General features: G+C 35.2%; 1 protein-coding gene across 4 annotated transcripts in view; it reads right to left on the bottom strand.

Annotated features, from left to right (window-relative positions):
- Positions 1 to 12,279, bottom strand: part of RBFOX1 (RNA binding fox-1 homolog 1) — a 1,043,447-nt gene that overhangs the window by 75,671 nt on the left and 955,497 nt on the right. The window lies entirely within an intron of this gene.

Here is a 12,279-nt window from a genome sequence, read left to right as displayed (position 1 = left end):
CGACTAGTTATGCTGTCTGTGTCCAAGCAGCCTGGCTCAGGAGCAAGCCTGCAGATGTGCTACCATAGGAAGCAGCTTCCTATGTTGGCACACCAAGAAGAGAGGATCCAGAAACATCAGCAGGGTACCCAAGAAGAGGCGAATCAGAGCTGTGCAATTCAATTGCACAGAGACAGTAAGTATAAGCTTGCTTGTTATAAAAAAAAAAGCATTTATACAGTAATCACTTTACAAATCCACTTCCAATGATAACTATTCCCAAACTAGCATGGCAGTTCTATAACTTGTCTCCCAACAGATCAAAGGGGATAACTTTTTTTCTATAATATTTTTCAAGACAAACTAGTGTTCTTAAACTAGTGTTCACAAAATTCCCACCTTTCCAGTGAGAGGAAAATCTCAAAGTGCTCTTTACTCATAAGCAATGGGCTAGAACCTTTCAGTCAATATTTGCAGCTAATAGCTGAGTTAATCACTGGGATATAATGCAGTAAATAATACTGTGATGGCTTCCTTATGGCTTGGACAAGTTCTTTTCCAACCAACATCCCTATGTTGGAGGGAATGCGGTCTTATAGGCAACTTACTACACATTTTCTGGTCTTGCAAAAACATTGTCTGTTATTGGCGCAAAGTTTTTCAACTAATTTCTGAAGTAACTGGGACTATTACAATGTCTTGATCATCCTTAGCTATTTTTCATTGAATATTGATAGATTTCCCATTTGCTTTAGACTTAGAGTTTTAGTTACACATATCCTCTTGGCTGCAAGATTGAACATCATTAGACATTAAAAAATATTGCTCCTAATCTATCTCAGGTTATAGAACTCATTCAAACCCATTATACTAATGAGAAATTGGTAGCTTTGCTAAAGATGAAAATTATAAGTTTGAAAACTATTCAAAATTGTAGACCCACTGGATTAATGCTAGATGACTTTATTAGTATAACTATTTAGCATATGAATCTCACTAGGCCTTTATATAATCTTTGCCAAGTATTGAACCAGCCTAAACTCTTCCTTTTCTTATCTTGTTTTCTTTTAAATTTTGTTCATAAGGTTACTCTATTTTCCTTTGTGGATACAGTATATCCAACATACACATTTTCATGTTAGACTGACCGGATATTCTATACAACTTATCATTGATGCCTGTGCTATACAGTATATAAGACCTGAATTGCTATTATCTATGCATTCAAATCAGTATATACTGTATGTATAGTGACAATATATTTGTAATACATATTGGAAAGAACAGAAAGTGAAATTGAAATGCATCAAACTATAATATATATGTCTGCTAATCAGCCTCTATGCCCTGTGGTACATCTGATGCCCCTACCAGTACCCTTAATACTGGCAACAATCAATATAACCTTCTTGATGTGCTTGCAAAATAAATGTTTTTTTTGTTTTGTATAAATGCTTATTGAAGCTTTTTTTAAGTGATAACATACCCCTGCATAAGGGCATTGAAGTGACTGGTCTCAGGTGATAAACAGTAATAAAGCAAATCTTAAATAATCTGCACCTGTTTATCTGCAGCCCTCTCTCTTTCACAGTATTTTGAAGTACACAGATCAGAAGGTATTTCTCAGCTTCCAGGAGGCTGAGTTCTGATGTCATGCACTCCACAGCACAGTATTTGTTGCTGTGTGTTGTGGAGGGTGGGCCCCTATCACTGCCATGGATTGCCCAGTGTTGGAGAGAACTGCCAGATTTGACAGATGCAGATAGCAGAGGAAGGAGGGAGTAGTCAGGATCCAACATAAGGCTCATGGACTGAGCAAGTACACTTTATCTGAGGATATATTTTGTTCATTTTTGCTTTTGAATGTTTACAACCACTTTAACCACTTCAATGCTGGGCACTTTTACACCCATCCTGCCCAGGCCAATTATCAGCTTTCGATGCTGTAGCACTTTGAAAGCCATGCAACAATGTGCCCAAATGAAAGTTTTTTTTCACACAAATAGAGCCTTCTTTAATATTTAATCACCACTAAGTTTTTTATTTTTTGCTAAAATAAAACACAATTTAAAAAATTTTTTTCTTCATTTCTGTTATAAAATGTTGCAAATAAATAATTGTTCTTCATAAATGTATGCCAAAATGTATTCTGCTACATTTCTTTGCTTAAAACATTCTAAATCAGTGTTTATTATTTAGTCTGTAGGAAAGTTATAGAGTCCATCGATCAATCCTGATGTATGGCCTATCTCATTTATGAGGCCCAAAACTACACAGAAATCCCCCAAATGACAACTTTTTGGAAAGTCAACAGTCCAAGGTATTTAGTGGAATGCATGGCAAGTTATTTTAAATTGTAATTTTTTGGAAAATGAAGAAATAAAAATTAATTTTACATTTATTTTACATACTGTCACCAGTGCAGTACAGTTTCATCATTTACCTGGTGTGGTGGTGATCAGGAACACTGACTGGTGACAGTTTGAAAAAAAAATATTTTTTTCTTTTTTGTTGCTTTTTTTTTTTTACAATTTTATTTTTAACACACTGTGACCAGAGTATTATAATGTTACCATAGTATAATACTCTGGGGAAGTGATCAGGGTTTTTTTTTCACATTATGATTGTTAATATCAGTGACTTTCATTGTTATAAGCAAGCATTTTACTGAATGAAATAGATTCATTCTGTTTGTTTTGTTCTGATTAGCTGTGATTTGCCACAGCTAATCACATGGTACAGATGGGCTGTGATTGGCCCTGTCTGTACCATGTGATCACTGTGACCAATAACAGCTAACAACACAATTGTAATAATGAGTGGCATGAATCAAAGCCATTCATTGTTTACAATTGTCATGTGATCTGCTGTGATTGGTCACAGTAATCACATGGTACTGGCAGGGCTGGTACACTGATCATTCATCGGCTGTGTCTGGTTTACCCAGCTGGTGACATATCATGGCCGCATGTAAGGCTTGTTATGACATCCACCGGGAACAACAAAAGTCCTGCCCCACCCTCAAGTTTGACGCTGGAAAGTTTAAATGTAAACATTTATGTATAAAATGATGAAAACATCAGACTTGTAAAAAATACCATAGCAAAATCTGGTTTATTGTGAATAAAATTGAAACAATTAGTCAATTTCATCTCTCCATGGTCTGACCCAGGTTAAGTGTGCTGTTGATTAACTGCAATATTTCACCAAACATATTCTCTCTGCAAAATAGAATATGTTTGAAGTTTGCACAAAGTTGCAGTAAATAAGTGGATGTACTGCCCAAAGCAGATTTAAGTTGTCCGCATACAGCTCAAACTCTGTAAAATCTTTTTTTAGATTACTAACAACTGTATATGAGAGCCTATAAAATCCATTTAATTTATATCCAATTAGGTAGGCACACACATTACACATCTAGGCTGTAATGTATGTAGGCAGGATTATAAAAAGACAAAACTGTTTAAATGAATAATTCCCATGAAATACCAACCTCACAAGCTACAAATATGCCTTCTAGTTAATGGAGTATAAAGCACATTACATTTACAAAGCACACATATGAGAATATAATTACACAATGAGATTTTCTAGGTTTTTGAAGTGTGCATAACAATCCCTGCTCATCCCCCAGATGTCAGCATTGCCACACAGTCAGCAGAACAGTGTAGCGTTGCAGTAAGGAAAAAATGAAGGTGAATAGATTGCCCCAAAGGGTTTTTCTGCTGTGACCCATGAATCTAGGGAAAATTCTTCATCTCAAGATTTAAAATGGGAATTATCAGATGGATGAGTTTTACCTTTGAAATAAATGTGCAAGAGGCCATCCCAAATGAGTTGAAAACCCTGAAGCAGTAAGTCATATAAATCCTACATGGTTTGCTCACATCAGCAAAATAGCACCCAGGGTGTACATTACAGTGCATCTCAAGCAGTTAATTTCCAACTGAGATGTTAATAGGTGGGAGCTGGAAATGGAGAATGAAGTTGAATGGAATGACTTTTCAAATTGAACTAACTCCTTCTGTGCAGAGTGCCCTAAATACTATGCAGTGAATTGCAAGATGTGAAAGGTAGAAAATGGAGCATCTACAGTATTGGATTTATTATTTTTTACAGGCATTTATATAAAAGGATTTGTAACTGCTTTAGGTTTAAAGGAACAGTGAACAGACATTATAAACCATGTAAAATATGTTTTTTCTTCTGTTCATTAACAGTTTTATGTGTATTGCTCAAAGTCAAGGACCAGTACCTCTCTTGACCGAGGACTGTCTGTCATTTTTAGGGCCTGACAATGTAAGTATGCATCTGCAAGGGTTAAGTTAGCATTATACATTAAAGCTTAATGTTTTTAACATTAGAATAGGGCCCTTATGCACAATTTAATCAGTATTATAAGCAGAAATCTTAGGACATTTTTTATGTTTGTTATATGTCTTGATTGCCCCACTGTTTATATATTAAAAATTTGTTAAAACATGATTAATAATTTCTTTATATATATATATAGATGTTTGCTATGCCGTATTTAGGTCCTTTTACTATATACCACTGTCCACTGTTTTAAAATGATAAAAATTACAATTATTAAAAGTATATTATTGGGCAGCATAGTTTCACCTGGCAGTACTAAGGTCATTGGTCAATTGGTCCTAGTATGTGTATATATGAATGTGAGTTAGGAAACTTAGATTGTACGCCCCTTGAGGATTAGGGATTGATGTGAATGTACAATGTGTATATGTAAAGCGCTGTGTAAATTGACTGTGCTATATAAGTACCTGTTACAAATAGAAATAATAAAATACATTACATACATGGGAGCTTATATAGCAGTCATATCTCAGGGTGTATTCATTTCAGGTAACGGAACCAGGTCATGTGACCTGTCAATAGTTATGTGATTGGATCACCTACAGTCACAGTGTTCTCTCTGCTGCATTTACCACAATATGCCCTTTCAGGTCCAAATATTAAATTACACTTGCCAGGAGAACAATAGATAACCATGCAGAAAAGAATTAGGAGTTTGCAACTATGAGCATTCCTAATTCTCACATCTGCTTTCATTCATAAGGGCATTGACTTTTTTTTAATATCTACCTATAGTTAAGCTTTTAATGTTAATATTCAGAATGTGGTTTCGGGTTAACAATTAGAAAGAAAGAAAATAAATGCATTAAAGGTTTGTTTGAGAGTTTAAGTACAGTTTTAGGGTTTGGGTATAAGAAAGGTTAAAGCCCCATTCTGAGCCCTATTCTGATTGTGCTAGTTCTTTTTTCCTTAGTCTAAGCTCTACTGTACAAAAACTGCAAATCGAACACAGGTACTTACTTTGCCTGCAATTAGAAAATAGATTTAAGGATGCATGTATTAACTCCAGGCAAAATATCCAGATTTGTTTTATACATGCGGCCTCTCGGCGGGTGGGCTTTAACACCTAGAGGCTGCATATATGCGGCCCTGTGTAAACATTTTTCTGTGCCGAGAGCATGTGCCATGTGTGCTTCCAGCACAGTTACCAGTGGGTATCGGAAAACTCCCAATGCATTCTTGAGATCGGGAGATTTCCAATCATGTGATCTCTGTGACTGCCAATCACAGCAGTCACGTGGTCAAAATGCCCCCCTTTGCCTCCCAGGATTTAGAACTTCTTAAAGGGCTGGGAGGCAGAAAGGAGTTAAAAGATATACATGTAAGTACCTGAATAGATATATATTGAATCTATCAATCTCCTGTACATCATAACTGATATTGGGAGAGGGAGCAATAACACTGAGAGCCAGTCAGTGCTGCAGTCCTTGTATGCTGAACATGCAATATGTTGAAAAAGGCACAAGCAAAAAGAGAGTTGAGCTCAATAGCCTTCTGCTTCTATTTGTCCTACTGTGGCAAAGAAATGTCAGTTCTTCAGGCTGACTGCGCTGTGTAGGCTATGTACTGTAAATCTCAGGAATGATTGGACACAAATACAAATACTTTGCAAGGTAAAACAGGTCTCTTACATGTATTTTATCTATGCATTTAGCTGTTTCCTGTAGTTTGGTTTTATTCATGCCTGATACAAGATCTGCAAGTTTCTTCAGACATGCTGGGACAATCTAGTGTACTGTTTGTATGTGTGGGAAGTGATATTTGCATAGTTCTTTTGTTTGAAGAGAACTATAAATTGCTGTTTGTAACCTTCCCTTAGTATGAAATAGTAGACTCGATAGCAAAATATGCTAAGTATGAAAGTTAAATAAATTTTGTACACTTTCAAAGACATGAATATGGTAAATCAGCCACCCATCCAGTAAACACATTAGTTGCCTTTTTATATCACATAACCTATTTTATTTTGAAAACTCTGCGCAATTGGAGTGCAAATCCATTTAAAAACAAATTAAATGTTTTTTTTCATTACTTTACAACTAATTTGTTATTGCATTTAAAATACTCTTCCACTTCGAAGATATACATTTTAAACCTGCTCAAGGGTGTGCTTAAAAAGATATGACACTAACAAGCATAACACCTGGTTGCTGGATTTCCTAAACTGCAAACTGCAAGCAAGCAATAAACTTGTATTATATCATCATGCAGAGAACAAACATTTCTGCAAGCCAAAATCTCCAGCCTCAGACCTGATTTGTAGCCAAAAAAAAGCTTTGTCATATTACCAAACTGCTGGATATAACTATGAAGCAGAACCAAATTAACGCTACACTGGGTCTTAGGCGGAATTATAGCTTCCAGTCCTCCTCGTTCAAACCTAATTGTTAGCCTAAGAACATGTTATTCAAAGGCAAATTTACAAATATTCCATTAAGAGTATCCTGTGAAAAAGATGCTGACAAGAAGATGTCCACGTGAATAAGAGAGACAAGAGACCATCCCATAACAGTACTTTTGTAAGAGTGGATAGAGGGTGCCAAGTGTGAGTGACCTTTGTGAGAGAACTACAGAGAGAGGCTGTCAACTGAGTGTGCCCTGTATGAAAGTAAGGACGTTTTATACAGTAAGTGGATAATCAAAATCAAAACATTTTATCTGATATACTATCTTATGTAATTTTGTTCTATTAGCACTGCTACCAAACAGAGGAGATGCATCCTACAAATAGGATCGACAGAGCTAAATACCAGTACTACAAAGTATAGGTAAAGTGGAATTGAGGAGTAACAGGAAGGTGTGGAGCAGGAAGGATAATGGCAGCATTCTGTGAAAGCACTTAGAATGTTTAGCCAAACAACCATCTCTTGTTCTGGTGATGGATTTACCATCATTTTGTCACAATGACAATGGTCTCCAAAAAAAATAAAGAGGGTTAATCTCCCCATTGTGGGCACAAACAGCAATACAACATGGCAGAAGTTCTAAGCTTACTCAACTCTATCCACAATTAAAAAAAAAAACGTTTTGACTATTCATATACTTTAACGAGCTGCATTTTTATGGGTTATTGTGATCTGATGAGTGTTTTGCTTGTAGGTGTTGCTGTGGTGTAGGAAGACAAAAGTGTAGAATAGAGCAGCCTGATTTAATATATGTTTACTGGAAAACATTGTTATTAGTTAGAGAGTGCAATGGTACTTCACTTGTATCATGCAATTATATTAGCAATAATTGTACTAGAAGGTGTTTTTAAAGGAGCCATACTGTTTTCTGTATATTCACTGTGTTTTTTAGCTCTACAAAACATCAGACAAGAGAAAGGGAAATTGTTTCAGGTTTCTTGAGCTATACTGGGCCTTCTGACGCCTCTCAACATCCTTTGCATACACTTACGATCATTCATTTGCTGACTTTAGCTGCAACTTCCAGAGGTGGACAAGTGAGGAAAATGAGAAAAACACTATGCAGTAAGAGTTCCCTTTGTGAGAGAGACTGCCCAGTGGGCAGGATTGCATATAGAAATAAATTCTATTGTAAGATGTAAAAAAGAAGATAAATATTATAAAAGACCTTTCCACTTTGTAAATGTTTAGACTAGGTAGTGCCCCCTTTACCCTGCTGCCCTATGAACTAGACTATGGTTAAAAATTAACTCCACTTTTGTTGAGAGAAAAAAAAAACAATTCATTCTGTATGGGCAATTTACATTTAATGGATTTAAAACATTATTGCAAATTCCTACCTTTTTCTGCTCTGAAGAAATATCTGTTAGTTGTGTGCAGAATAAATCTGAATGGAAATTACTTTTTTTTTGGTATGCTGCAAATTACTTTTTAATTATTAATCAGCTAATGCACTTGCAGTGTTCTAATGAGGAACAATGCAGGGTCTGCATCCCTTTAGAAGTAATTAACCTATTGGGAGTATTTTGCCAAAATTACATTTTTGTTGCAGAGGATGCCTACAATTTGACTTTTATCTCATATTGACTTGACTGGGAAATGTGGCTTGTATTTAACTTGACTGGGAAAATCAGAGAGCCAATCACACAAGCAGGAAAGTACATTTCTGTACTGTGTACAGAAGGCCTCCAGGTTGCCATACTTCATTGAAGTTTACAGAAAATTACTGCAACTTCAACCTGAAAATAAAAGATAATTTCTAATAACATAACATACCACATGGCTGGTGCAGCAAGTTTACCATATATGCTCTCTCTTTTTTTTTTATTCACTATATTTTTACCCACAAAAGTGGAGTTACCCTCTAAGGTAAATACAGCCCTGTCTGAGAGTGCCTTGTGTGAGAGATACTGACCTGTGAAAGTGTTCCTTTAAGAGAGATATGACTTTCCAGTGACAGAACCCAACATACCCATGATGAGGCTTCCCTAGCTAGCTAGACCAGGTATCTGTCATTCATGTTCCATAGTTAACTGTGGATAACTGACCTGGCTCAGAATTCTACAGTATTTCACACTGTATGTAGTTTTCATGGCCCCATCCCTGTCAAGGTAAAGTCTTTTCATTATCACATATTCTTTCAAAATAGTTATGTGAAAAATGTTAAAGCATGTATTCAGGTTTAATGGTACCTTTCAGTCAATTCTATTATCACTTTTGAAATCTTTAATATCCTTGGTATAATAGATGCCCCTTATATTTATACCAACGAAAAACTATAAGCAGCTGATACTTCAAACACATTTTCTCCTGCCATTCAATTTAATAAGCATAACAGGCTTGAAAATCCATGCAGTTCAAGTCATTAAATGCAAATTGTTGTCACAGGAACACAAAGACCATTCTGCTCATGAAGCCTTGTCCCTTTAATGATTCAGTGCATGCCATTTTTAAGAACAATGCAGAGAAATAAATCACTCAGCAAATATTCTGCAACCTGTTTATTTTTAATGTCTCCTTTGAAACATATGCTCATTGAGTTTTACCAGACTGCACCAATATTTCTCTTGAAAGATAATATATTTTATCCTCTGCAAATGTAGCGTATGTAGTAAGGGCTTAATTTACAGTATTGTTCTGACTAGTGAATGAAATATGTTTCTTTTATGTAGCATATGTGTTTTCTTTATTTATTTTTACATAGATTTATAGCATTTCTCACTTAGAAATAAAATGACTAAAGGTTATTAAAAGTAGCAAGTCAGATTTACTGTATGTTTTCATTTCTTTAACTTCACAAAAATATAACTCCTTAAATATGATTGGAAAAAAAGGAATTGACAGACTATTTTGTGATCTGTGTATATCCATGTAAATGAGTTTTAATGTCAGGCATTCAGTCTCTTATATTAACCATGTAACCCATTAGAATTAAATGGGAATTTACTAATATATAATTGTTAACACTGTTAACAGTTAACTAGCAAAATGAATGTTCAAACAAGAAAGTAAGTAAGATGAAGTTCAACCTGAATATCCAATTATGTGCAAGGAAAATTAACATTTTTTTTTTCTTTCAACATGTTTGAGTGATTGAAATAAACTTGGCTTTCCCTATTTAATTTGCAAAGTGTCACTACGTCTTTAGATTTATCATATAAATCTGCATATATGTGTACTATTTGCACATTATTGGCAACTGATTTGCATTGCTGCAATGGCTCAGGAAAAATATATCTAATGCATTATACCTGGCCCTGTAAGCTGAATTAGGAGGCTGCTGCCTGAATTGTTACCTTTTCCTAATCCAACTAGCTGAAAGACCATTTCATCATTTTACTTCCTTCTATAATACTGCACTAGAAGCAAAAAAGGAAAACCTAAAAGTTGTTTTAATCAAAAAGAATAGGTCTTCCTTAGACACTTGATAAATAATCACTACATATGTCTGAGCCCTTCAATATACACATTTCTATTACTGTGTCCTTTTTTTACTAATGTGGGAAGTAAAGTGAACAAGAGTGCCAACTATGTCCATCCTTTTTGATGAATGCCTGTAACAGGGCAGTCAGTTCTATTAACCCCTGCTGCAATGGAAGATTGCAGCAATGGGGGTGGGGAATGGAGGAGGAAGCGTTCAGCTAATGCAGGAGCCAGTGGCAGGAAGGAGACATTGGATTGATAGTAAGTAATGTACCCTGTGCTGATTTTTTTGTTCATTTGTGACTAAACCTAAGATGTAAAAATATAAGTTCATCAGTCGCTATGGTATAAAACAGCAAAGTGCCATTATTTTTATAAGTTCAACTCAAAAACAAGTGGAGCAAGGACCATTGAACTCTTATGGATGAAAAAAACAAAACAATTATTGAACTATGTGAATGAGCTGTGCATGCACAAAGACTAGCAGGCATTTTCTAAAATAATATGATTTTCTTGCACAGGAATACTGTACTAGTCAGTCATCTGGGTAAAATTACATGTATACATAATATACTGTATATATATATATATATATATATATATATATATATATTTATAATTTTTTTATGTATTTTACCTTTACACTTTATCTAGTGTTATATATATCAGCCTACTACATTTTTCTGTTTGTTTAAATATTCTGTAAGTTCGGAGTGCTCGTGTAGAATTTATTGCTGTAAGGCTTTAAAACATCATGGTTGTAAATATTTTGCACTGATGACAGAAAATACATTCAGTTATGACAACATATAAATAGACTACAGAATAAACTATGTTTCCTATTTTTTCTCTTATACTTTCATTCTGCTCATTTATGAACATTTAGCATTTAAACAATTTTAAAAGGATTGTTCTAGACATCTCTATGTGGTGAGACTAAGGCTTCCCTTTAGTTAAGAGTTCTTATATAGTATTAGTAAATGAAGGTATAGTTTCATAGTATTAAATGTAAAAAGTCCTCATAAGTTGTGGTCCAGTTTATTGGGGTCCAGGGAAAAAATCCTTCCAAATCCCCAAATCTGATCACAAGTGGATCAATATTCCTTTGTGCACGTTCTTAAAAATATTAGTACCCCTTTCCCTACCATCAAAATAAGTGTTTTGTGTCCTTTTTACTGACCTCAATATGATCAGCGTTTCACTGTATGAACCATATATGTAATTATACAAGGTGGTAATATCTCCTTAATCACCTTATTTCAAGGGTGGATGCATTTAATTCAGGTAATCTTCTATCATAGCTGAGGTCCTCCATACCCTTTAATTATTTACCTATGCTTTTCTGTACACTTTCTAGTTCCAAAATATCCTTTTTGTGGACTGTTACCCAAAACTTAACTGCCTTTTTAAGGATTTGTAAGTAGGTAGGTAGTAGTGATGAACAAACTAAAAAAATCCCAGCGCCAATCAAAGAAAGTGTACAATTATGCAGCTGTGCACCAGTGAAAACCACCAATAATAAAACACACAAAAAACAGCGCAAAAATTAAATAAATAAAAATAATCACAAATAATAAATGTCCGTGCAAAAATATATATATAATATTTCAAACATAAGTACTTATTTTCCCAAAAGGATTTTCAAAACAATGTTCCAAAATGTGCTTCCACCTAATCACCACGTGAAAAATATTATTGACCGCACTCACCAGATGGAGGTGAGTAATAAGCCTCATAGGATATAAGGGATCCTATAGCCCCTCAGGAGGAACTCAAATCGCCTTCACCCTGCTTAGATACAGCAATCGACTCCACTCTACTTCTCCATGGAATCCTCAATAGTGTGCAAGGAAAGAAAGGCTACATAGTGTAATACTGCCACTCAATATCATATAAATCGATAGAATAAGGACATTCACATGTTTCAATAAAATAACAGGCCTTGTTTAACCTCCCTGGCGGTATTCCCGAGTGTAGCTCGGGGTAACATTTCAGTACCAAAAGCGGTAACCCCGAGCTACACTCGGGAATACCATGCGGCGCTGCTCCGGCATGTGTTCTTCACTTACCTTACCCTGCGCTCCCACGATGTGTC

Source organism: Staurois parvus, unplaced genomic scaffold, assembly GCF_062004578.1.
Source record: "Staurois parvus isolate SC_StPar_1 unplaced genomic scaffold, SC_StPar_1.0 ptg000022l, whole genome shotgun sequence".
Lineage (NCBI taxonomy): Eukaryota > Metazoa > Chordata > Amphibia > Anura > Ranidae > Staurois > Staurois parvus.
This window is presented reverse-complemented; position numbering and strand designations above follow the sequence as displayed.